General features: G+C 45.6%; 1 protein-coding gene across 3 annotated transcripts in view; it reads right to left on the bottom strand.

The window, feature by feature from the left end:
• The window catches only part of ATF6 (activating transcription factor 6), a 143,535-nt gene that overhangs the window by 16,414 nt on the left and 99,171 nt on the right, over window positions 1-27,950 (bottom strand). The window lies entirely within an intron of this gene.

The following is a 27,950-nucleotide window of genomic DNA, read 5'->3' as shown; positions in this document are numbered from 1 at the left end:
TCGAACAGTCCAATGGTCAGACGGTCGCTTAGGCATATAATATATGTATACACACACACACACACACACACACACACACACACACACACACGAGCAGTGGTTCTCAACCTGTGGGTCGCGACCCTTTTGGGGGTCGAATGACCCTTTCACAGGGGTCACCTAAGACCATTGGAAAACACATATATTATTAAATACTAGGGGCCCGGTGCACAAAATTCGTGCACTGGGTGTGTGTGTGGGGGGGGGGAGTGTCCCTCAGCCCAGCCTGCCCCCTCTCACATACTGGGAGCCCTCAGGCGTTTGACCCCCATCACCCTCCAATCGCAGGATCGGCCCCTTGCCCAGGCCTGACGCCTCTGACAGAGGCGTCAGGCCTGGGCAGGGGACCCTCATTTCCCCCCCATCACTGGTTCTGCCCCCAGCCCAGGCCTGATGCCTCTGGCCCAGGCGTCAGGCCTGGGCAGGGGACCCCCAGACCCCTCCGATTGCTGGCTCTGCCCCTTGCCCAGGCCTGATGCCTCGGCCAGAGGCGTAGACCCCCATCACCCTCCGATCGCCTGATCGGCCCCTTGCCCAGGCCTGACGCCTCCGCCAGAGGTGTCAGGCTTGGACAGGGGACCCCCATCTCCCCCCGATCACTGGCTCTGACCCCCGCCCAGGCTTGAGGCCTCTGGCCCAGGAATCATGCCTGGGCAGGGGACCCCCATCTCCCTCTGATTGCTTGCTCCACCCCCCGCCCAAGCCTGACGCCTCTGACCCAGGCTTCAGGCCTGGGCAAGGGGACCATCATATCCCCCCAATCCCCGGCTCCGCCCCCCACCCAGGCCTGATGCCTCGGCCAGAGGAGTTGACCCTCATCACCCTCCGATCACCAATCACCGGATCGGCCCCTTGACCAGGCCTGAGGCCTCCGGCAGAGGTGTCGGGCCTGGGCAGGGGACCCCCAGCTCCCCGTGGTTGCAGGCTCCGCCCCTGCCCAGGCCTAATGCCTCTGGCCGAGGCGTCCGGCCTGGGCAGCGGGGACCCACAGCAGCAGCAGTGCCGCGATCTCCCGCTCCGCCCCTGCCCAGGCCTAACGCCTCTGGCCTAGGTGTCCGGCCCGGGCAGCGGGGACCCGCAGCTGCAGCGGCCCCGCAATCGTGGGCTCCGCTTTAGGCCCAGGCAAGGGACCCCTAGCTCCCGGGACTGCCAGCTTCGACCGTGCCCAGCTCCCATCTCTGGCTCCACCCCTACTTCCTGCTATCACTGGCCAGGGCGGAAAAGGCACCTGATTCTCCGATCATGGCTGGGGGGCAGGGCAAAGGCAGCCCCAGGGCCGCCTTTGCCCTGCCCCCCAGCTCTTAGCTCCCCCCTGGGTTTCCGATCACTGTCAGTGGCAGGGGGCTTCTTCCTGCTTTCCCTTTCGCCTCCCTGCATTGTGCCTACATATGCAAATTAACCGCCATCTTGTTGGCAGTTAACTGCCAATCTTAGTTGGCAGTTAATTTGCATATAGCCCTGATTAGCCAATGAAATGGGTAGCGTCGTACGCCAATTACCATTTTTCTCTTTTATTAGTGTAGATTGTTTTTGTGATTAGTCAGTATGCTTTAATTATGTTCAATCTGTAACAATGAAAATACATCCTGCATATCAGATATTTACATTACAATTCATAACAGTAGCAAAATTACAGTTATGAAGTAGCAACGAAAATAATTTTATGGTTGGGGGTCACCACACCACGAGGAACTGTATTAAAGGGTCGCGGCATTAGGAAGGTTGAGAACCACTGCATTAGAGGCCTGGTGCATGAAATTCGTCCACTGGATTAGGGGGGTCTCTCAGCCCAGCCTGCGCCCTCTCACAGTCCGGGAGCCCTCGGGGGATGTCCAGCTTATGGCTTAGGCCCACTCCTAAACCGTCAGTCGGACATCCTTAGTGCTGCCACGGAAGTGGGAGAGGCTCCCGCCACCACCACTGCACTCACCAGCCGTGAGCCTGGCTCAGGGCTTCTGCCTGAGCAGTGCTCCCCCTGTGGGAGCACACTGACCACCAGGGGGTAATTCCTGCATTGAGCGTCTGCCCCCTGGTGGTCAGTGCACATCATAGCGACCGGTTGTTCTGCTGTTCGGTCAATTTGCATATTAGCCTTTTATTATATAGGATAGATGACTTGGATATTAACTACTGTTTTCAATAACTCCCTTTCCCTAGCAAAAACAGGAATTGCCATAGAACAAAGAAAAAGACACAAATGTACATTCGTGTTTCCATTTGAGGGAGCAAGCTAACCTGAGACAAAGCAGAAGTGTGAATTTAACTCTGGCTTTCTTGTTCCTTTGTTCATCTGTCTCATCATTCACTCAACAAGGCTCCTAAGAAAAGGCTCCTCAAAAAGCCAGCCAAGAGCAACAAAATTCAATGCAACTTAGTTCACAGTCAATGTGATTATGAAATGTAATTGCCACCAAAGCTAAGAAAAAGTCTAGAATGTGAACAAACTGAAGTTAATGTAATGTGAGCAGAACAACATAGAAAACACTTCTAGTAACTGCCTGCTTTGTCTACCTCAGGGCAACATCTCCCAGAGAACATGTTCTGTAAAGGGGGAGCAGTCCAGCGGCCCTGAGAATCCCAGGCTGCAGAAAGAGGGTTTTTTAAAACACATTGTTAGACACAGAGATCACAAGTTTCTGAGAGTACGATAACACATAATAGCCAAGAAAAAACCAAATTTGCTGATCTTCATGCCATGAAACTTACAAATACTATAATTAAAATGTTGCTTCGGGGTCCCCCAAAGTAAGGCCATGATAAAAATAAACACGTTTAGATGCCACTGGTCACGGGTAAAGGCCAGGTTTAGACCTCAGTCTGAATTTCCTACTGCGATCTGGATGCCACCCTAAACTTTGTTTTTAAATTTCCTTTTCTGAAAATAATATCTCCTACTTTCTCTCTTCACTGAATTTCAAACAAAGTAGTTACTTTTGCAGCAGAAAGCCAGAAGAACTTACGAAAAAGAAGAGTCACATACTGAATGCACAGACGTCATCACAGTTCCCCTGCCTGCCTCTCATTATTAAAGGCTTGTGAACTGGGGAGAAAGCCTGCATCAAAGTGCTCATTCCCAAGAGGCCTTGCGACAAGAACTGCAGGGGACTGAGCTAGTGTGCCACAAACTGTGATGGTGCTTATCTCACGGTAAAGTAGTTCATACGCACGAATGCACACACACGTGTGCACACATGCACACACAGCCCTGGACAGTGCAGCTGTTGTATTGAATGCCCATGTTCACCTCCTCAAATGGAATGTTCCTTGCCACAACCATGACTCTTGAGTCCTTTTCCTCTCCACTATGTTCACCTTACTCCTTTTCAGCGCCTCACTGATCCCATCAGCGACATCTTCAGAAACAAAGGACTTCGTTTAACCTCTGCCCATTCGTAAAAGAGCTGGTGCGCAGGGACTGCCTGTACTCAGCACGCACCGCAGAGCCTGTTTCTGCCGAAGTGTTCAAGTCCAGGCTTCCATTCTGTTGGGGAAACAATGCTCACTGTGACAGAACCTGCCATTTATGTTCCAGGTTTAGTTGGGCACAAAGCTACCCAGAACCCCGACCACATTCCCAGCCTCCTCTGAGGCGATTACAGGAGGCATCCTCCACCCACTTCTGCAGCTGAAAGGCAGGCGCTACCGCTACCTCGGGCAGCCCTCTGGGACCACGAGGAGGGGCAGCGTGGCAGAAGGAACCACACATCCTGCCAATCGAAGCTGCCACAAGATCTCCGGGACCGACAATGAGAGAAGTAAAATTATAATCTGCCTAAGACACTATTATTTTGGATTTTCTGTTCCTCGTAGCTACATCTACAGCTAATTATTAGTTGTATTAAAAATTTGTGAAACAGCACTAAAGGTATTTAGTCAAGAGGGGTTTCAACGAGGGTTCATCGGAGACAGTTACTCTTTTTTAACTGCACAAAAAATTTTATTATTTAGCCTTCTTGATATACTCTCCCTCCCGTTTTTACTTATTAAAGAACTTGCAGAGGAAATTAAATCCTGGAAAAGTAGAGATATCATTGGATGAATTTGAACGAAACTCTTAGCTTCCTATTAAGTCAGTTAAAATAATCCAGCTGCAATAAAGATGAAGCTACTTAAAAATAAAAAGGACAAGAGAAAAGAAGTTGCCATAGAGATAAATATGATGCATTCTGGCACTGTCACTCAGAACTATGTCACCCAGAAGGTGTTAAGACATCTTAGCAGATTCCGCAGAGCCGTGGCCGACTGAGGGCCAAGGCCTCCGCAGGGAGCGCCATGTGGACACAATCAAGGCCATCCCGCAGGCCCTGCAGCCAGAGAGGCGCCGTGGGAAACACCCACACATTCCACCAGGGGAACGGAGCATCAGCTTTCCAACATTAGGCAATGCTGTTCCTGAGAAACTATGCTATTTTCCTACAATTCTCCCAGTTCCCTCTTCCAGGCTCGCTGTTAGAAAAAGACAAACTGTTAGTGCGTAACAGCATCCCAGGCCATTTCCTCTCTTTTTGGAGACCAACTCACCAAAAGAACAGAACCGCATCTTGCTCAGCTGGAGGTTGGGAGGGGAACTCACAAGGAAACTGAGGTCCTAGGAAGTGCTGTAAGTGTGGGTTCCATGTCGGGTAGAGTAGAAAAGGGCCCCATTTAAGCTGACTTGCTAGAGTAAATGGCCCTTTTGCCCCAAAAACTCACTGACCGACGCCCTCAGCACACTGTCCAGCTCATGAATAGATTTGTGTTTTTTCCAGAACTATTGCTATTTGTGTTTGTTAGTGTAATTTAATAAAATATTACATAAACTGCTAAAATACAGTGTGAAAAGACACCAAGATTTAATAAAGTGAACAGTTAAAATGTTTCTGTCATTGCAAGACTGGGAACCAAATCGTAGCCATGTGCATTTAGAGTGCCGTCCAAGCACTCAGTTCTTGTTCTAATTTAGAGTCATAATTAAACCTGGAAATTATGGTGAATGCATTAAGCATCGTTTTTGTAGGAAAAGCAATAAGAAACTCTTGTGAAGAGGCATTAACCCTATACCACATTTGGCGAATGAATGCACATTCACATAATTAAACGAAACATGAAGACAGACGCTCTGACCCTGTACTTCCTAGGACTTTGTTCAATAGCACGAGCCCCTTGCAGTTGCAAGTGCCGTGAGCTACAATGCAGAGCCGTTTCCCAGGCTGGACAGCGTGGTGCAGGGAGGAGGGAGGCCCCGGAACTCGCTGCCCGTCGTGCTCGCTGGTGCCAGCAGCCAGCGTCCAAAGAACGGCTTCTGAGGGAAAAGCATCCAACAGTCACTCCTGAAGAGCCGGTCCACATGAGGCCTGTCAGGCGGGCTGTTCACGAGATGCTTCCTTTTAGAAATTCACTGCGCTCGGGGCCACGGCAGGAGGTGAGCTTCCTGAAGGTTAAGGTGCATCCTCGACATGGTAGCCAATGAACCGCAGGCAGGCGGGCAGGGAGGCTGCAGAGAGCTGAGTCAACAAGCTCCCTCAGGAAGAGGTCACAGGAAACGCTCAAGGGAAAAGTCAAATACAGATATCAAAGAGAATGGCTTTACTTTTTGTTGGAAAAAATGGGGAAATGCTGGGTTGGAACAAAAAATAATTTTTTAAAGTTCTAGGCAGACGCTGTAGGAATGGGGTAACCCTGCCCAAGAGAAGCCTCAGATGTCATGTATGTGTGTGCATGTGCATGTGTGTGCGCATGTGTGTACTGATGTGTGCTTGGGGCGTGCTGTGTGAGTGTATGTTTTGTACAGGTGTGTGTGTGTGTGTGTGTGTGTGTGTGTGTGTGTGTAAGCAGCACGGCAGGGAGGGAAGGGGTGTGGGAGACACTGTTCTAGCTGACGGCTTCGTATCGGTGGCCGCACAGCTTTCTGAAGGTGGGAAGACAGGTCCTCCCTGACCTCGGTTCTAAGTCCGCTCTCCTTGCAAGAGTCTCCAGGTCTGCCCTCCCCCCGACCCCCTCCCCCGGCCCCATCCTCCCTAGAGAGCATGATCCTTTTCTTTCCAAAGCAACTTTGATCTTTTTGTTTCACACACAGAGACGGGGGGGGGGGGCTGTAAAATCTCCCTAAAGTACGTGTTAGGAAGGGTTGGTCCTGACAAGGCGAACTACCAAGTGGAAGTAAGTACATCCCTTACATTTCTTTTAATGTCCTGGTTAAAATGTCAGAGTAAATTAGTATAGAAATCAGTGGTTGCAAAAAGACCAAATAAAATAAAGGGATAACTATACCCTGGCGTTAATGCATTAAAAGGAATGCCAGCCCTAGCTGGTTTGGCTCAGTGGACAGTGTCGGTCTGTGGACCCAAAGTCTCCTGGGTTCAATTCCGGTCAAGGGCACAGGCCCAGGTTGCAGGCTCGATTCCCAGTGGGAGGTGTGCAGGAGGCAGCCAATCACTGATTCTCTCTCATCATTAATGTTTCTATCCCTCTCTCTCCCTCTCCCTTCCTCTCTGAAATCAGTAAAAATATAAAAAATGATAATAATAATAAAAGGAACACCAATCTGCCTCTTATATAAATATATGTTAATGAAATGCTTAAATTAAGAGATCAAACAACACTACTGTGAAATAATACTAAAAACTTCAAATTTATTTTCTAGGCAAAACTTTTAAATTAAATATTTTTCAATAAAGTGTAATGATTTCTGAGGTAGAAATAGAAGAACTAAAAGGAATGAGTAAAATAATATTTCTTGCTATGATAACTCACATAGCCTCTGCTTTTATCAAAGTTTTCATTTTTCAATTCTCAAATGTCATTTTTAATTTTCAGAGTTTTACATTTTCCGAGGGAGCTGGAGTCGGGGGGTCCTGCACACACTTCGCAGCAGACACATGCCTCACAGTGCACAGGCCGTGTCTCCGTGCGCCCTTACAAAGCAACGGTTAGGAGATATTCTTTTAAGAAACTATTACTGTTTGCTTGCTTTAATCAAGGTGTTCGGATTTCATCTTATTGCCAATGCTCTTAATCTTCTTTTTAAAATTATAAACAAATTACCAAAAAATTTACAGTTCTAAATAGTGTTTGTTGTTTTAATGATTTTTGTTTGTTTTTAATGTTTTTTATTTGTTTTTCATGTTTAGGGAGAGGACGGAAGAGGGAGAGAAAGAAACAGGGAGAGAGAAACATCATTGACCAGCCGCCTCCCACATGCCCCCGACTGGAGATCAAGCCTGCATGCCAGGCACATGTCTCAACTGGGAATCGAATCAGTAATCTCTTGGTTCCTGGGTCGATGCTCAACCACTGAGCACACTGGCAGGGCTCTAATTAATATTTTATTCTTCCTACCACAGTTTGGTCTTCAGATTGCTTTTAATGCAATGCAATAATGTGGAGTTTAAATGCAAAAGATTATATTCTATTTACTGGCTTCTTACTGAAGATATTAACCCCCAGCTGGTAAGGCTCATAAAACGGCTTTCTAAGAGGCCTTTTTCATGCCAACTATTAGTTATTTATAAGCATAAGCTGAGTAGCACTCCCCCACAGAACAGCGGCCATGCAGTCTGCCAAATGCCTTCAGTTCAGGACAGGTGCCTGGCAGAAGTACTGAAGGAAGATGTTAAATACATAGGGAATGGGTTCAATAATTCTGTCTGATCTCACAGCATAAAATGTAGAAACTAGCAGAGAAAGATGCTCACACAGGAGAGAAGCAGGTGTCCACACGGAACTCTATCTAAACGGCTCAAAACCACGAAGTAACTTTTACCCAGATGTTTTATGTAGATTAGCAAACAAAATCTACAAGAATTCCTTCTTAAGTATTTAGCAAACTCTGCCACTTTCACACACTTAAGAAACTAGTGTTTAACGTTGTAAGCAGAGAAACCTGGCGGGGTGAATTAAAGCACTAAGTCCATGACCACATCGTCTTGAAAAGGTGTTTCGGGACTCCGCTCTCTGGCACATGTATTTGCCTATTTCTAACTCCTGGTTGGAGGTCCCAGGCGAACGATGACGCTGGGAGCTTGCACAGCAGGAGCAGCCATCGTGCCGAATGGAATCGCGGGGAATGTTGAAGGAGAATGGCCAGAGCTACTTTAAATCATTTATTACACTGGGTTACGAAGCATGTTAATTAGAAGCCTCAAAACGGCCTTCAACCCTGAGCCAGGTTTCTAGGACGCTCAGCTGCAGGGAGTGCCTCGCGCCTATGTCTTGAAGTAAAGGGAGAAATGTCTCTTTAGTTTGATCCAACTTCAGTTCAATTTAATTCAAAATACTTTATAAACTTACTATTTGCAAGACACCGCAAGGGATAAAGAGTACACGTTAAAGCCCTCACTGTTTTGGAGTTATCTGGGGGATATACTTCTCCATAAACACACACCAGGAAGTGTGTTCTGTCCCCCGCGCCCCCAGCCCCACTGCTGGCACAGGGAGCCCCTCCTCGGAAGGGAGGGCTTGGGCCAAAACCCCTGGATTTTGTGTAGTCCTGGATCATCTTCATGACCAAAATTGAATTACATTTAACATAAACTTAGAGATTATTTTTAGATGTCTCTAATATTTAATTAAAAATATGCCAGCCCATTCTGGTTTAGAAACATTTTAACTTCTCTTAAATTTCACAGCATAAAATAACTTCGTAGGGATATGTTAATTTGTGGCACTCTGCTGGTTTGCATATTTCTAGAAAACTTCTCTTAACCTCATCTTACTAACTGTGACGAGGAGGTGGTGTGGGTGTGGTGGGAGCGCCAGCCTGACGGAAGGTGCTTCCTCACACACAGGGTGCGTGACGCCACGTCACCCGCTGGGTCTGAATTTCTTCCTCTAAAATTAAGGGGGCAAAAGTACATCCCTCTATCACAAAATCTAAATTGGAAATACATATTTACTCAAGAATTTCAAAATGCTTTACACTTTGAAAGCAATAATGTAAGGGCAGCTTAACCCAACCGCTGAGGCGACAGGGTGTTTGCTCACCTATAACCAGCCTAACTCCGCCTGCGGTGCCACTGACCAGCATCCTGGAACAGTGAGTCTGCAGGGGCTTTGAGCTGAAGCTGAGGCCGCAGGGCTGAGCACTGGTGTCAGCTAGCTGTCTGCTGCAACCCTGTCTCACAGAAATAGCTTTTAGCAAAATAAAATGTTAAAAACCACACTTAGACCCAGAAGCAAGAAACAGAAGCTAGGGCGCTAAGACTGGGCTCAGCAGAACTGGGGGGCTCAGCTTTGGGAACTGACCCCCGAGCTCCGGCACCGGTGTATCTGAATAAAGGTGAACTTCTGCACCTTCCGAGTGCTTGGTGGTCTGCCTTCCTGTCTCGCGGTTACTCTGCCGTAACAATATTACTTGAAGCAAATTTTTATTCCCAACATAATGTTGTGAAACTTTACAAAAGTGAGATTAATTAATGATGCCAAAATAAATGGCCAAATTGTGAAAGAAACCTAATTCTGATTGTAGGTTCACTTCCTGTTCATCAGCTCCTGCTAGCTTTTCTCCAGAAGAAAGAATAACACACCATTCTCTGTATGAGAGAATTCATTAGCTTCATTACCAGTGAAACTTTAAATGTGAGTTGCTGGGATCACTAAGCTAAGGGAATCTAGAGCATGAGGACGCATCTTAATAAAGAAGCAGAGAGAAAACATATGCGAATGAACAGTCACCCAACACACAGCGCTGAGATGCGGCCGCGGACAGTCAGCCTAGGGCAGTGATGGCGAACCTTTTGAGCTCGGTGTGTCAGCATTTTGAAAAACCCTAACTTAACTCTGGTGCCGTGTCACATATAGAAATGTTTTGATATTTGCAACCATAGTAAAACAAAGACTTATATTTTTGATATTTATTTTATACTAGAGGCCTGATGCACAAAATTTGTGCAAGGGGCTCGGCCCTCGTAGCCGCAGCAGCTTGCCTTGGCCCTCACATCCCGGGCTTCATCCCGAAGGTCGTCAGGAAGGTCATTTGGCTGTCCAGTCTAATTAGCATATTATGCTTTTATTATTATAGATATTTAAATGCCATTTAACAAAGAAAAATCAACCAAAAAAATGAGTTCGCGTGTCACCTCTGACACGCGTGTCATAGGTTCGCCATCACTGGCCTCGGGAGCGAGTCTGGCGCTAGCAGCAGTGCTCTGACGCAGGCAGCAAGGGTGGTCCGCCACCTGTTTCTCTAAATGACTGAGTCCTTTGTCTTTTCAAAAAGATAAGTAGTTTTTTAAAAAGCCTAGATGTCAGCGCACAATAGCCTCTTTCAGAAATGCTTAAACATGGCCAGGGAAGTGGGGTTTCCTCCTACTCACTCCAAACCATGTGAGCAGGAATTGTTTCCTTATTTATGTTTTACAGGCAATTAAATGATCTTTTGGGGGGTTTGGGAGGAAAGTACTAAGTAATAAAATGATCACAGTGCCCAACTGGTGTAGCTCTATGGTTGAGAGCTGAGCCAGGAACCAAGAGGCCACCAGTTCGATTCCTGGGTAGGGGAGCTGATCGGTGATCGACGTTTCTCTCTCTCTATCCCACCTTTCCTCTCTCTCTAAAAAATCAGTAAAATACATATTTTTTAAATTATCACAGATATATGGACAATCCCACTACAGAGCCCAACTCACAAGCAGAGTGAAGACCTATCTAAGTACCCAGATGTTCTCAGCCATCCAGCACACATCCTCCTGGAAGCCTGGTCTCCTTTCTACACTTTTGTCCAAATCCCTGCCTCTGACTGACAGTCTCACAGTTACCTGCGGGAGCCTGGAGAATCCTTGGAAGTCAGAATGAAAGGGAGGTTTCTCTATCTGAAGATATCAGTCAAATGAAATTATAATATTGGTAAGACTGTATTTAAATGTTTATCCTCTACAGAAATATGCATAGTCTCCATTGCAGTGATGTAAAAACATATGTGTATCGTTTTAAATAAATGAAACCCACATGTCCATTTCAGTAATTTTGCTGAACTAGTGGGTTACGGGTAACTTCCTCCTGTTTATTTTTCAAATTTCTGAGCATTGAGACAGTCCTTTTAAAATTAAAAAACATTTAAAATTTATCATAGTTATCTATCAATGGTTGAGACCATTTGGTAAGAATTCTATATAAACATGAAAACCTCATAAAGACTATTTTTTAAGTGTTGCCTTCAACAACCAAGCATTTATAAGCAATTTGGTAATCTGTAAAAGCTCGAAGCTCCAGCTTAAGAACTTGAAGATTAAGCCTCTTTTACACCATTTGTGTGGTTTAAGAAAGGAATTCCACTGAGTTCTAAAGCCACATCTACCCATTTCAGAATTTCCAATCAAGATCTGAGTAGCTTTCATGAATTGCAAAAAGAATTTAAACTAAATTTATTTAATTCCAAAATGAGTTTTTAAAACCATTTCTTAAGAGCAAAAATCAAACACATACTCCTGATTCAGCTGTCTTTTTAAAAGGAACCAAAAAAGGGATTTAAGTACTAATTATAGGCAAATGAATTCTATTGGATACCATGTTTTGATACAAGTTTGTAAGGTAAGTTTATTATAAAAGCTTTTGCAACCATTTGTAAGAAAGGGGGAAATCACAAAGGGCTTAATTTTTGCATAAATTGGGACTTTAGAAAAATACTAGAGGCCCGATGCACAAAATTCATGCAAGGGGCTCGGCCCTCGCAGCCCTGGCTTCGTCCAGGTGGTCATCCGGATGGTCGTTCTGCTGTTCGGTCTAATTAGCATATTAGCTCTTCATTATATAGGACTGTAGCTCCTATTTGGCTTGATATAGTGTGAGAACAGGTAGAGAAATGCAAATACCAAACATCTTTAACTACAAAGGACATGCATATTCTCTTAGTCAAAGACATGCCTGGGTGTTAGAAACAATTTATTTCCATCTGGCACAAAATTTGACAGCTTAAGAGCAAAAGGAACAAGCAAAAGATGATGGTTATATTATGTGTGGAACAGGTGTGTGTTTTTTATTGATTTCAGAGAGGAAGGGAGAGGGAGAGATAGAAACATCGATGAGAGAGAATCATTGATTAGCTGCCTCCTGCATGCCCCCTTCTGGGGATCGAGCCAGCAAACTCAGGCATTTGCCCTTGACCAGAATCGAACCCAGGACTCTTGAGTTCACAGGACAACGCTACCCACTGAGACAAACCGGCTAGGGCTGTGGAACAGATATTTTAAATCTTAGACAATTAACTGTGGTTGAAAACTAAGCAGCAGGGACTTCCCTCACTGTCCATGTCACACTGTGAGCAGTTAGACGCTGCCAAGCAGTCTGAACGGAGCAGGGCTCCTGGCACTCATCTGAATGAGACACAACCAGGAAACACAGAACGCTTGGGTGGGGGTGTCAACTGCAAACAGATGTCCTTCTATTAGGTAATATTTTGTTGTTTTAAAGACTCAAGCTTTTCAAGAAGTTCAGCAAAAGAATAAAGTTGTTTTGCCATATCATTTTTCAGGAGTTTACTTTGAAAATAGTTTCCACTAAACCAGTTTACAAATCTTGCTCCTCTCTATAGGCTAGAGTGGACAAATATTCATACCCATTTGAGTAAGTCTGAGGTACATTTTCTAGATATAACTGCAGATGAAATACAAAAACAAAGGCGATTGAAACAGAATCATTATGATATTCTTTCCCTGCCTCAAGTGAGGCAGATGAGGAAGACAAGAAAGCGAAAGAAATGCCAGGCAGCATTAGGCTCGTGCTGGACACACAGTGGCACCACCTCAGAAGAAAGCCTCCTTCAAGTGACGTGACTTATTAAAGGGCAAGGGAGACGGATGGTCAGGCCCAATTAAGAGAAGGAATCATCATGTAATGACTACCTCTAGCCAGATCTGAAGCCATAATTTCATTTATAGCAAAGAATACATCCTTATGAAGACATGGCAAAAGGGGGAAGGTAGAATTATAAGGAAGTCTGATAATACACCTGACTCATATGGTCACCTAGTTTCAGAGGTTCTTATATTATGTGGAAAACATTTCAATGGGAAATACATTCTCATTTCTCACAAAGAATAAATTTAATCCCTCAGAATTTTCCCACAAACTCATTTAAGAAAATTATTTATTGCTTGATAGTATTACTATAAGATAACTAAAAGATTAAGATCATAACTTATGTATACATGCAGCCTCCAAAATATTGAGAAGATTGAGACACAGATGGTGGGAATAGACGAAGCTGTCAGTTGTGTACAGGAATGACCTCACTCCTACACCAATGCCTCTGAACAATAAAGGTTTGAGATGCGCAGGTCCACTTACATGGGTGTCTTTTTCAATATAACTGAAATATAATTTCTCTTCCTTGTGATTTTCTTAACATTTTTCTCTAACTCACTTTTTTGTAAGAATACAGTAAATACTACTTACAACATGCAGAATATGTGTTCATCGACTGTGTTATTGGCAGGCTATTTGTCAAGTTTCCAGGGAGTCAAAAGTTATACAGGATTTTCAACGGTGCGAGGGGTCAGAGCACCGACCCTGGCGCTGCTCAAGAGTCAGTGCCGTGTAACAAGACATCAAAAATACCCCCCACGGGTGCTTTGTCCGGCTTTGTATCACATAACCTCCACACACGATTCTAACACAAAACAATAAAAGGTACTTCAGCTGGCCCAGTATCTTTATCATAGAAAAGATACAATTCTGAACAAAAACCATCAGACCGCATCACAAGTGAGAATTCTCTCTGCAGCATGAGGCGACCCCAGGGCAGTGACCGCCCTGCAAGTGAAACCTGGAAAGGCCAAACTTGAAAAATACCAACAGGAGAGCTTACTGCTGAGACGAAAGCAGGCAGGAGGAAAAGCCCCGTCACATTTAGTCTTTAGGGTTAAAGAATGATCCATATAACGTGAGAGGAAAACGCTAATGAAGGAAACATCTTAAGAGACAAAAGGAGACCAGAAAGGCAGATCAACTGAGAAAAAAAAAGGTGTGCTGTGCAGCATGAGGGGTTCAGCAGGGACTCATGAGGCACACAGAAGGAAAGCTAAGCTGGAAGAACCGAGAGGCTAGGCAGCCGTGGGCAAACTACGGCCCGCGGATCCGGCCCGTTTGAAATGAATAAAACTATTGAAAAAAAAGACCCTACCCTTTTATGTAATGATGTTTACTTTGAATTTATATGAGTTCACACAAACACTTCATCCATGCTTTTGTTCCGGCCCTCCGGTCCAGTTTAAGAACCCATTGTGGCCCTCGAGTCAAAAAGTTTGCCCACCCCTGGGCTAGAGGCTGTGCACGCAACCATTTCACAGACTCCTCTCCATGCTAAGGGAGGGACGATGTCCACTTCTTTAGAACATCTAAGGTCTGTTTCTCTTTATATGCTCATTTTTCTTGTGTATCAGAAATGGAAAATAACAAAGGTACGGACGGTCACAGCCCAACTGAGAAGGGAAACTAGGCATCTGAAAATTGAAGTTCAGATAGGCACACTTAGGGCACCATAAAATGCTAAAACCAGGTTTATTTCAATCTGCTAAACTGGAGGCATACAAATGACCTAAACACATCCATTTAAACTCCTATCCTTGCAAAAAGACAAAAATGATGGTGTAAAAGGAGCATTTTTGAGGTCTGAACAAAGTAACACATAGCACAATCTTAGGAAAAATTGCATTTAATCTTCTTTTAGAGTTTTTTTAGTAACCTCTGACCATTCAAAGTCACCAATATCATTTAAAAAAAAAAAAAGCCCCTTGGCAACACTTACCTATAAAGCTGCTTTTTAAAACGACTGCCTGGCCCGAGCGTGTTTGGCTCAGCGGACAGAGCAATGGCCTGCCCGGAAGGTCCTGGCTGGATGCTGGTCAGGGCACAGCCCCAGGTTGCGGGCTCCATCCCCAGTGGGGGGCGTGCAGGAGGCAGCCCACCAATGATTCTCTCATCACTGATGTTTCTATAGCTCCCTCTCCCTTCCTCTCTGAAATCAATTTTAAAAATATATAAAAACAAATAGAAGGACTGTCTTTTCTCCCGGGCCAACCCTACGGCCTGGCACCAGATAGTTTGTCCCCATTTTCTCCCTCAAAGAAAAATCAACTGAAAATGACACCAAAAGAGATTGGGCATGAAGTCTTCAGGGGCAGTGACGGGCTCCCAGCTGTGCCTGCACTTGGGGGGCGCGGGGGGGTCACTGGTCACCAGCCTCCCAGCAGAGTCTAGATCCAAATGTTTCTGGGGATGACGTGGCGCAGGGTTGCACACTGGCAGCAGGGTCTGGCGCGCACTCGGTATCGTTCTCGTCCACCTCTGGGTACTTGACCATCTTGGGCACCAGCTTGGCGGGGAGAGGGTGGGGGGGGGTGGAGAAGCGGCCCAGGTAGAAGGCGGCGGTGCTCTCCACGGTCCACAGCTGGTCCACCGTGTCTCCAGGAGCTGTGGCCGTCCTCCATCCTCCATCGTGGGGCCAGCGGCTGCACCCCATGCCCACGGCGCCGCCCCTGTCCCAGGGCAGCTCCATTGCGGGCTTGGCGCACTCCACCCGGTGCTGGTGCTGGTGGCGGCACAGCGGCCTCCGGGCGGCACTGCGAGCGCTTGGACCTTCACACCCACCCCCACCCCCCCACATCGAGCGCGGCGGGCGGAGCTCCTGGATCCGGCCGTCCAGCTCCCACAGCTTCTGCAGGAAGAAGGTGGACACCAGCCTCGGCCTCCTGCGCCCACCTCGCCCGCACGTCCTGCTCCGACGGCAGCGGCGGCGGCCCGAGGCGCCAGGCACGTGCTCCACCGGCACCTTCCCAGCTCCCGCAGCACACAGCCCTGCTTCTGGGCTCCGACAGGCCCTGCCCACCGCACCGGAAGTGATGTCGGTGTGGGGTCAAGTGCTTGAAAATACTTCACTGGTTTCACCCAGGACGTGCGGAGAAACGTGAGATCGGGGACAGGCGCTGCCGGGCCTCCCAGGGAGCGGCCTCTCCCTGGGCACCTCGGGCAGGGCCCATCGCCATCTGCTCCCCCCAGTCCTTCCCTCGGCAGCCATGGATTCGGCACCGACACCCCGACAGGCGTTCTCTGTGAAGACCTGGTTCAGCAGGAGGCCTACCGCAGAGCTGAAAGGTTGAAAAACGGATTTCCCAGCCCCGGCCCCCAGGGGCAGGTCCCAGACACGGGAAGCCAGCGCCAAGGTCACGGCCACCTCCGAGCAGAACCTTCAGCAGCAGCCTCGTCGTCACAGTCTTACAAATTACCTAAGGGGAGCGGCTGGACACGGGTCTAGACTCCCGACTCCTGGAGCTGCTTCCTCACGCGCACAATCCTGGTGAGCACCATTGGGGGACAGTGGGCCCTGCGCCCGACTCTCCAGCGGGAGCCCACTGGCTCCCTGGACAAGGTACGCCTCTTCACTTCCATGAGGAAACCGTTGATGTGCGGGCACTCGGGTCCTCTTTGGCTGCCTGAGTTCCTGGGGCCACCAACTCCCCCTCCGGGAACTGATGAGAGGAGGGGGCACCTACCCTTTTCCTCCGCTCCCAAACAGCCTTCATCAGACCGAAGCGTTCGCTCCTGGGTCCAGGGGACCAGCATCACCTTCCCTTGTCAGTTGTGACTTCACAAAGACATGTCACTGTACTTTATGTTGATTTCAACTTTATCTGTATAATACTATTTACATTTAATTTGTACAGTTATTTGCTTTTGTAGTTGTAAAACGAGAAAGTATGTTTCCAAGTTTGACGTCTATATGAACTTAAACATAAATCAATGCCAGAGAAATTCCTCCTTTAAAAGTAAAAGTACTCTTCCAATGCCTTGTGCAAAGAGGGACGCGTTTTCTTCCTAAGGCGCATGTCTGCTCCTCTCTTCTACAGGACAGACGGGATTCCTGCGCCTCGTCCTGGTTCCTCCTGATGGGAGCCCTGCGGCCTTTATTTCCAGAACCTGCTCTGCTTCCAATAGCATGTGCTCTGGAATGCTACGTACCTCAGCTTCCTCCCACTCTCCACCCTCTACAGTCAACTCAGGAAAACCTCCCGAAACCACCCTCCCCACAAGTTGCATAGTGCAACAACATCCAGCTCATAAAGCGTCTGACAGTAAATGCGACTAAGGTAGCACAGATCCTGATGATAATAAACGTTCGACGAACACCTACTGAGTGAATAAATGAATTAATGAAGCAAAATCGGATAAAATTTATCCGACAAGACCGGAGTAGCAGAAGAGAAAGGACTCTCAAGCAACCTTTTCCTTTCCCTGAAAAATCGCTGAACTATAAAAACCCACGTTGGAGACCCTTCAGAAGTCTTCTGAGCTGGACTAATATAGGAGAGGTAGGAATCATAGTTCTTTTTTCTCCCACCAACAGCATGCAGAGTTTCACATTCTGCTTTTGACGTGGTAATATGCAAGAAAGAATTCCACTAGTCACAGTTTGCTTAGTTCTAAAAGCATCCATAGTAACTTAATTAACTGCAGTTGGTCTGTGGAACAGTAGTTATGCAGTACTTCATGTTTGTGCAAAAAGAACATATCAGGGGCTACCAGAGAGGTACATACGAAGAATGAGGGTGATGCTGGCCCAACTCGTGCTCCTACTGCTTATCGATAGCTTCTTGTTAGTATGGGGTTTGTTTTATTTGGCAAAAATACAAGACCTCAACTGACTGAGAGAAAAGATGTAAGCAGATGCCTAAGAATAAAGCTGCTGCAGCTGAACAGTCATCTTGTGCTGTAGCAACAGGTTCCCCAGGGACAGGTGCAAGCTGAAACCACTCCAGAATGACAAATTTTATGAGATGCATACTTTACTGCTAAAAATAAAGTGGTGATTAACTAAAGATTTTATTCCTCCATAGTCACATCCACTATAAATGTTACATTCACTAATTGGGACTAAATTTTTAGATTAGCATACAAAATACATATGCTGAGTTTCTAAGTAATTTTCACCAACAGTAAAAGTCAAAAGAAAAAAAAGAGAGCTAAAGAATGTATATGCTTCACCCTCAAAAAATGCCCTTTCTCAATATGCATTTAAAACTATGTCTATCCTCTTTTTCTTCTCAGCACTTAGCACAAACTGAATCCTCGTCCATGTTCATTTGTGTATTTGTTGTATCTGTCGCTAGGACATAAAAGGCTTTGTTTGTTTTGTTTATCAATGGATTTTTTTGGCAGTGAGAACAGCCAGGAACATATGGCTCCTCAAATACTTTGTTGGATGAATGACGGAATTTAATAAAATAAAAATTCTTTGAGGATAGCTGCATTAAGAACTTATTGTAATTATAAAAGTAAAGCAATTATTCAAATAGGCACAACAGCATAAATACAGTTTTTTAATAATAAAATTCTTAAAAGGTCTGAAGAAACCTTTTATGCTCTGAAGATTTGTCATATTTTTATTTTCTCTTAAAGAGCAATGATAGGCTCTACTTGTTTTAAAAATTTTGGATTTTGGTATTAATTACTACCATTTACCTTTTTTCTTTTTTTTAATCTTCAGCCGAGGATATGTTTTCATTGATTTTATTCTACTGAGAAAGAGACAGACAGACAGACATCGATGTAAGACAGAGAAACATCGACCAGTTGCCTCCCGTATGTGCTCCTGACGAAACCTAGGTATGTGCCATGACTGGGAATTGAACCTGCAACCTTTTGGTGTATGGGGAGGATGCTCCAACCAACTGAGCCACCTGACCTTCTTAATATAGAATTGTTTGTTTCAAAAAACAATTGAGTCTGGACTTGTTTGAGTTCTAATAAGTATTTTGCTTAAGGAGACACTATAGTCTCCCTAATCTAAGCAGAACACGAAATTGGTGAAATTATCCTAAGAGGATAATAGCTTTAAAATAATCAGCAATCATGTATGCACAGAAAACAAGTTGACCACTTCTTTCTATGTGGGACCGTATTATATATACTTACATTTTTACTAAAAAAAAAATATGCACAATAAACTTTATAACTAAAAAACTGACCACAGAGCCTCAGACTTAAGTGAAGTTGTTTCATCAGAATAGACTTGACCTACTACTTTATTATCTGAATTCAAGTAATTTTATCATTAATTTTATCCTCTTACTAGCCTATGGACATCTATTTTATATATAAAAACGTCAGTGAGAGGCTTCATCTGAAAATGAGAAGGAGGAATCACAACCGTGTTAAACATCACTGACAATTAACAAACTTATACTGATGTCGTTTTTAACCCTTTGAGTGCCAACCAATATCCTAGGAACTATGCTAAAATTGCCAAGGCATTTTTGCTGATTTTATAGTTTAGGGAAAAAAATATGAATCGCAAGTAAATGAAGTTACATATTCAAAAACTTAAGGAAACCTTTACTACATTTGTTTGTTTTCATCTTTGACATATATTGTTTGCTGATTGTATTACAAAATACTAGTAGAAAAAAAAATTGCCGATAGTGCTCCCAGCACTTTTGGTGAAAGACAGGAGGAGCGCGATTGCACTCCCCGGCACTAAGAGGGTTAAATTTGTATATGATTATGTGTATGTGTTGTTAATACTTGTGAGGAAGCACTGGCTTTATGCTACAGATGAAAATAATGCTTATTATATTTTATGGATGAACTCATGACTTATCAGTCATATGGTTTCTCTCTGATATTGATATGGAAAAGTCAGATTAAGGACTACAGAGTTTCTTTTCATTCATCAGCTGATGTCACTGAATCCATCAAAATCAGTGTGCTACAATCAATCTGAATAAACCCTGAAAACTGCCGAAAACCCAGTATCTGCTGTTACTCAGTTTCTGTGTGTGACCTTAGTCTCTAGTCTCTGTCAACATCCGTTAAATGAACACTGAACTAGAGTCACACGGGAAAGACGTGGAAGAGCTCTAGTCCGTGAAAGGCTAGGACTGCAGTTATGGTCCCTGAGGAGATCCTGGTTGCCTTTCTGCTTGGAAGGGGCTCCTCCTTTTCAATTTGATCCTATTTCTCCCAGAAAGGAAAGAGGAATATACACACATTCATACCCACATAACACATATATTTTAAAATATTAATTCCAAACCAAGCCTTCATGAACCTAGTTCGATAATAGTTGTGAAAAGCCACAGCTGTAAAACCTTGTAGATGTGCTGATTTTCTGTCCTTTGGATGATAAGAAAAATCATAAGATTAAAATGAATATGGGGAGTTGGGGGTGGGGATGCATCTTAGATGATTATGCTACATCTGATGACAAGCAAACTCTCTCCCTTATCCTACCCTTTATGGGTTCTTGAAATTAGCCATGTGCTTTCGAGGTCAGCCCTGATGAACACCCTACTCTGTTTTATTACTGTGCTAGTGCTTGACTTATTATTTCATTTCAACTTCTTAACCTACGAGAGAGGTGACTATTGCTATTCCTGTATTAGAAAGAAGGGCGTTGAGGCTCTGAAAAGTGTTTCCCTAAAGTCAGAAATCCATGTTCTCTGCCCCTCAGCCTAGGTCTACATGGTTGCCTACAAAAAGTGCTGTATCAGCCCCCAAAAGCGATTTTCTCCACAAACCAGAAAGTAATGACGCATAGTGGTGTGGGAAAATGAGTTTCCTCATTTCTGAGGAGGCGGCCCAGTGCTCCAGGATAAACCAGCTCTGTGCTGCTTGTCTACTCTGTAAGCCAATGCCCACGATCCTGTATATATACATAACACATATATTCTTAAAGGTTAATTCTAGGGTCTAATTCTCTTTCATTAAATAAAGAAAAAACCCCATCAGTAGATCAGACAAAAGCAGCAGAAAGCTCTAATTTAAAGAACTTTATTTTCAGTTCCTCTTTCCTTCCTTTTCTGTGTGTTTCCGAGCATGGTGACAGAGAGAGGCACATGGTGTGTTTATTTCATCTGGGCTCCAGAATCTTGGTTTGGCAATATTTTCTGCTACCCATTACATTTTTACTATAATTATCTACAATATATGTTATGTTTCCAAAGAGGATATAAATAACATTTCATTGGTTAAGTATAAAGACTAAAATTTTAGGTTGAAGTTCAGTCACAGGATACTTCTTAAGAAGTTCCAGCAAAATGTACAGCTTAACAAGAAATTAAGGATAACGCACAAAAGTCTGACAGCCTGCCCTGGCCGGTGTGCTCAGCAGTTAGAGCGTTGGCCCACAGACTAAAGGGTCTCGGGTTCGATTCCTTGTCAAGGGCATGTACCTTGGTTGTGGGTTTGATCCCCAGCCCCCATCAGGGTGGTGCAATCGATGTTTCTCTCTCCCCTCTTCCTCCCTCCCTTCCAACTCTGTTTGAAAATCAATGGAAAAAATATCCTCAGATGAGGATTTAAAATAAATAAATACATAATCCTATATAATAAAGCGGTAATATGCAAATTGACACTCCATCACGCCATCAAAAGATGGCTATGCCCACAGAGGAGGCAGGGTTCCCGTAACACAAAATGGCTGCGCCCACAGCGAAGGCGGGGTTCCCCGTAACGAGCCATAACAAGCGATCAGCAGGGACCTGAGGTTGCATGGCGCCAGGCCGGGGCGCGGGACCTGAGGCTGCACCCCCCGCCCAGTAGGGCTTGAAGGGGGACCTCAGGCCATGCCCCCCACCCCAGTGGGGCTTGACAGGGGAACTCAGGCCATGCCCCCCGCCCAGCGGGGCTTGAAGCGGGATCTTAGGCTGTGCCCCCCGCCAAGCAGGGCTTGAAGCGGGACCTCAGGCCACGCCTGCACCCGGCGGGGCTTGACGGAGGAACTCAGGCCGCGCCCCCCGCCCCAGCACCGAGCTGGGGGACCTGAGGGTGCACTGAGGGACCTGAGGCTGCATCCCCCGCCCCACACTGGGCCGGGGGACCTGAGGCTGCACCCCGCCCAGCGGGGCTTGATGGGGGGCCTGACGCTGCACCCCCCCACCTGGCGGGGCTTGACGGGGGACCTGAGGCTGCGCCCACTGCCTGGCGGGGCTTGATGGGGGTGGGGCCAGCAGGGTCTGGATCTTGCCCAATGGGGGTGGGGCTGGCCGGGTCTGGGTCTCACGCGATTTCAAGGTGCACACAGGTGGGTGGGGACTTGACTCTGGGTCCCACGGCGTGCCCCAGACTCTGACAGGAGGAAGATTTTCATATACATTTTACTAATTTTCTTTCATCTCTGACACTTCTATTATAGAGAAAGAACAAATAGCAATATTAAAATATTTCCTCTAATTCCCTTTTAAAGTGCACGAATTTCATGCACCGGGCTACTAGTAAATAAATAACTTTTACACCTGGCTTTACTTTAATTCTTCTAATAAATGCTACTGGATTAGAACACAACATTAAACATCATACAATACTGGATATCCATATGCAGACAATGAGCTCTGATCTGTCCCTGCACTGTATACAAAACTAACTCAAAACTAATTATGGAGCTACATGTAAAACTAAACCTATAAAAATTCAGAAGTAAAAATGAGAACATTTTTGTGACCTTGCGTTAGGCAAAGATTTCTTGGGACAACACAATCCATAAAAGAAAAAGCTAATAAATTGAACTTCACCAAAATTAAGAAATGCTGCTCTTTGAAAAGCACTGAAAAGACAAGCAACAGACTGGCAGAAAATAGGTCCAAATCATGTATCTGACAATGGACTTGTATCTAGAATATATAAGAGACTCTCAAATCAATTACAAGAAAACGAACAACCCAATTAAAAATGAGCAAAAGATTTGAACAGACACTTCACCGAAGAAGAGAGATGATGGCAAATAAGCACATGAAAAATGGTTAAAATCATTAGTCATCAAGAAAATGTAACTGAAGATAGCCCAATGTGGAAGACTGGCCATGTCCAGTGTTTAGGATACGGCCTCTGGACTCTCAGCCACTTTGGAGAACAGTTTGGCAGCTTCTTAAAGTGATAAACACACACCTACCATGTAACCACGCCAGTCTGGTCCTGGGATTCTACACAACAGAAATGGGGGCACGTGTCCTACAAAGTCCTGTGCACACACAGTCGTAGTAGCTTCTCCGGTGGTAACCCAAAGTAGAAAGTGAACAAACTCCGCCCCACAGTGCAGAGTGAGCCACCGCTGCAGCCCAATGTGGATGACCTGACAATTAGGTCAGAAGAACAACTACATCACGTGGGATTCTTCATATAAAATTGTTTTTAATGTAAACGATTTATAGTAACAGAAGGAAGGTCAGTGGTCATGATGATGGGAGAGAGCTGGAAAAGGCAGACAAGCTGAGCATCTTGACTGTGGCGATGTCACAGATCTATACAGACGTGAAACCTTATAAAGTGTGTAGTTGCCTATGTGCAGTTTCTTATATGTCCATTATACCTCAATGAGACTGTTCTAAAAAACTAACCCATCACGGAAAACAGTAGGGAGGCGCCTCAAAAAATCACAAAGAGAGCTACCATCTGATGGAGCAGCCCCACTTCTGGGATACATGTGAGGGAAATGAGGTCACGGCCTTGAACCACACCTCGGACTGCAGGCTCCTTCCGGGGCTTCACAGCAAACTGACACCAGCTCCAAGCACACTCACTCTCCACAGAGTAAAGGCACTGAATTCCTTTCAAAAGTAAATGGAACTGGGCCCTGGCTGGTGTGGCTCGGTGGATAGAGTGTCGGCCTGCACACTGAAGGGTCCTGGGTTCGATTCCAGTCAAGGGCACATGCCTGGGTTGTGGGCTCGATCTGAGTAGAGGGTGTGCAGGAAGCAGCCGATCAGTGATTCTCTCTCATCATTGATGTTTCTATCTCTCTCTCCCTCTCACCTCCTCTCTGAAATCAATAAAAATATATATATTTTTAAAAGAAGTAAATGGAACTGGAAGAGAAATATCTATAAAACTTAAACTGAATAACAGAGGGTGGTTTATTCTGTATCATGTATTTTAGTCTTAGTTTTAAGATTTATTACTAGGCATATTCTAATCAGACATAGATGGCTAAAATTATTCACAATATAGGCTCTGGAAGATGTAACAGTTTACGCTGACAAGCTCTTCGTGGATGCCTCCCATGATCAAAGCAAGCACAGTGCAGGGGACAAATGCCGCACTGCCCACCGTCCGCACACCGCAGGCCCTGCATAGGGGGTTCCGCAAGCACAGCGCTTGTTCAGTCTGCACTGACTCCCTCTACAGCCGTGGTTCTCAACCTTCCTAATGCTGCGACCCTTTAACACAGTTCCTCATGTTGTGGTGACCCCCAGCCATAAAATTATTTTCGTGGCTACTTCATAACTGTAATTTTGCTACTGTTATGAATCGTCATGTAAATATATGATATGCAGGATGTATTTTCATTGTTACAAATTGAACATAATTAAAGCATAGTGATTAATCACAAAAACAGTATGTAATTATATATGTGTTTTCCAATGGTCTTAGGCGACCCCTGTGAAAGGGTCATTCGACCGCCAAAGGGGTCGCGACCCACAGGTTGAGAACCGCCGCTCTACAGCATATGGGCACTGCAGTCTGGTTAGTGTCCTCACTTAAAGTTCTCTTTCCCCAGGTACACAGGCCTTCCTTGCGTGCAAATGGTGCCTAGCCTTTTAAAAATGTACCTGAAGTCACTGGTTTTCAAACACTGATTCCTAGATTGACCCTGAGACACAGATGGCCCTGATACAAACACTCCAGAAGCGTGTCTATTACAGATTCTCCATCACGTCATGGTGCCGGTGTAGACTAATTTAGAATCTGTGTAAAACTGATGGATCTGGCATCCGTTCATTTGTGGGTCCTCGCCCTCAGTACTTCCCACCTGCTCCATGCCTGGATGCTGGGCACAGAGTGATGACTAAGAGGGTCCCTGCCCTCAGGGTGAGTAAGGCCTGGCAGGGGAAACGGGCATTAAGCAACAATCCCCCCATTGTTAGTGCGACCAACACCATCCTCCCAGCCTCAGCAAACCCAACCGTCACCCGGCTGCGTGTGATTCTGAGCTACGGACGGAGGCTCCTCAGAGCCCACCCACAACAGGCCCTTTATAGCTTAGCATCCAGGCCTGGAAATTCATGTCACACAACTAAACACCAAGTAAGTGTCGGTGTTCAGATTTGCTGACGGTGTCAAAGTTAAACAAATCAGAGTCCAAAATGAACAAATCACCATGTGGGGGAGGGGAGGAAATGACACAGTGCTTCAGACCTTCATCCAGAGTCAGGTCATAAATCACCACTTTTCTAAGGACCATAACCGCCGCCTCCTTAATTAAGCCTGTGACGTCAGCTAAAAGCTCACACCAAACCTGGCTGATTTAACAGGCTACTTTGCTAGTTTTCTGACTTTATATGAGGAACAACTCCAAGACCATCTGTATATAAATTTAATTAAAAGTAGGTCTATTGACCTTTATATTTTTAAAACTCTTTACCATTATTAAAAGCCAGGTCCTTATGTAAGATTTAGATGACTTTTAATATCTTAAGCAATATTTTAAATAAGCTTTTATTTTTTAAGATTTGGTTTTAATTCCTTCCATACTTTTATTTTGTTGTAGTCCCACTACTGCAAATAAACAAACAAAAATTGTTCTCGACTTCTCAGGCTTTGTTTTAAAAAGAAAATGTTAGTTCAGATGAGGAACAAATACAGACTAAAGCTCCTTTAGAACATAAAATATATGCTCTGCTCTGTTTCTATGGGTAGAAGTAAACCACAGTGGTCTCTATTTACCTTACACTTTACCTTTATATCTCTCTGGCCTTAAACACACACATACACTGTCCACGAGCCCCCGTCCCTTCCAGACCAGATTTGCCCAACCCCCCACGTGACTCCCTCCACAGCCTCACCCAATGCCGCTCAGATTCTGTCCTGACTTCTCTACTGTGACTGTGGGCTCAGGTCACCACTGACCAGGCTTATACAGACAAAAGGGTGTTCTCCTTTCTCCTTCTCAGTGCGCTCTGACAGCCAACGCTGCTGACAGCCTCCTTTTTAAACTCTTCTCCTGACCTCCATGTTTTTAAAAAAAAAACAAGTCTCTTTTCCCTTCCTCCGTGGTACACCACCCAAACCTCTCCTACACCTCTAATGGCTTCCTCTGCTTCCTGCGGGCCCTTCTTCCTCCCATAACATTATTTTTAAGTTACATGTGGCTCCATTTCCACGGGCTCTGTCTTGTTCTCTTTGGGAAATAAACCTAAAACAACTCAAAGTATGTTGTGAGCAGAAAGATCAATGGAATTAAATTCCAGGCTAAATTCTTAGAAAGCGAAGACATTTGGATATCAAAGTTCTGAAAGGGCAGTGCCGGGAAGTGGTCAGAGAAACATAGACCCTGGAGCTAAACGTTCACTTCCGAGCTGTCTCCCTGGACAAGGGCGCTAACCTGTGCCTCCGGCGCCCCCTCCTTAACAGGGTAAGCACGGCACCTGCCTCAGAGGGACACTGTGAGGAGAGGCTGGCACCTGTGAGCACTGTGAAAGGGGTCACTGAATACATTCTGACATCAGCTACTAAAGACTCAAACTCGTCAATTTATGGGCCCACCTTGTAACTTGACATTTTGTTGTTTCATTATGGCTGTTTTTCAAAACCCTTGAAGTGCACTAACTCCATTCGGTTGAATCACTTTAGTGACTCGAGGTGTTTAACACGACATTACAGATCGCACGCGTGCAGACACGCAGTCACAGAATGACAGCAGCCTCTGGAGCTGACGAGCAGCACAAGCCTCTCCAGCTGCATCCTTTACACAGCAGGACGCTGAGAAGGAGGGGCCGCGATCTGCCCGCAGTCACAGGGTGAGTGGCAGAGTCTGGGCAGTGCAGGACTCCAATGTCTGCAGAGACGAATTGTTTAAAAAAGCATTTTCCGCCCGGCCGGCGTGGCTCAGTGGTGGAGCATCGACCTATGAACCAGGAGGTCACAGTTTGGATCCCAGTCAGGGCACATGCCTGGGTTGCGGGCTCAATCCCCAGTGGGGGGCGTGTAGGACACAGGCAATCAATGATTCTCTCTCCTCATTGATGTTGCTATCTCCCTCTCTCTTCCTCTCTGAAATCAATAAAATATTTTTTTTAAACATTTTCCTCCACATATTCGTGATGTGAAGAAGAATTCTTTCTGAGAGTGCAGATCTGCTTCCAGGAAATGTTTCCTTCCTCAGCACAGTCTGAACTCTGGTAAGGAAACCAGCAGCGCCTCCCCTGCCTGCAGGCGACGGGAGTCTCAGGACTGACTGCTCTGCAGCTCAAGTCCATCCACATCAAATTACAGCCAAACCAGCTTTTTAACGCTGATTGTTATTCAAATTAAAAAAGTAATTTTAAACATCACTGAGGAAAATGTCATTTGTTTCCGCAAACCCCAGCTCTAGTAACCTCTGAACCGCAGGACCCAGAAAACCATGTTCCAGGGCCCGAATACGACAGGGAGCGCCAGCTCCCAGGGCCTCCTCACGGCCGCGGGCCTCAGCGCAGACCGCAATGGGCAGCTCGTCCCCGGCGTGCAGCCTGCAGATCACTCAGCAGAGCCCGGAACTGCCTGAGGAGCCCGAGACTTCACAGACTCGAGAGTGTACGGCCGTGTGCCCGGGGTATTCTACACACAGCCTAGTTACAGAGCCGACTGAACAGTTCTCTCTCAAACATCCAAGTCATTTTAGAGTTTGCAACTGAAAAGTCCAAATAATTGATTCTTTTTGTTACCAGCAGTCTGTTACAGCGCCAAGGAACAAATGACTAAATCCCCCAAAACCACAGCAGTAACTCACACTTAACGAGGAGCTTCAGATCAAACATTCCTCATCTCAGGGATCTGGCCGCCACACACAGGCCCTGTCATGGGATGCCTGCACACACGCACAGGACCACACTGCACTGAGAAGTTCTGGAGACTGATCTTGAAGTAGTGACCATTTTGGCTAAATTACTTCCTTATTAATAACAGCAAAGATATGTTTTCCAACTGTTTTAAAAAGAAACCAGAAACTCTCAAAGCCTATCAGTCCTGTT

The sequence above is a fragment of the Myotis myotis genome, unplaced genomic scaffold (assembly GCF_014108235.1).
Source record: "Myotis myotis isolate mMyoMyo1 unplaced genomic scaffold, mMyoMyo1.p scaffold_m19_p_18, whole genome shotgun sequence".
NCBI classification, from domain to species: Eukaryota; Metazoa; Chordata; class Mammalia; order Chiroptera; family Vespertilionidae; genus Myotis; species Myotis myotis.
Note: the sequence above shows the minus strand (reverse complement) of the source record. Positions and strands in the feature narration are given on the sequence as shown.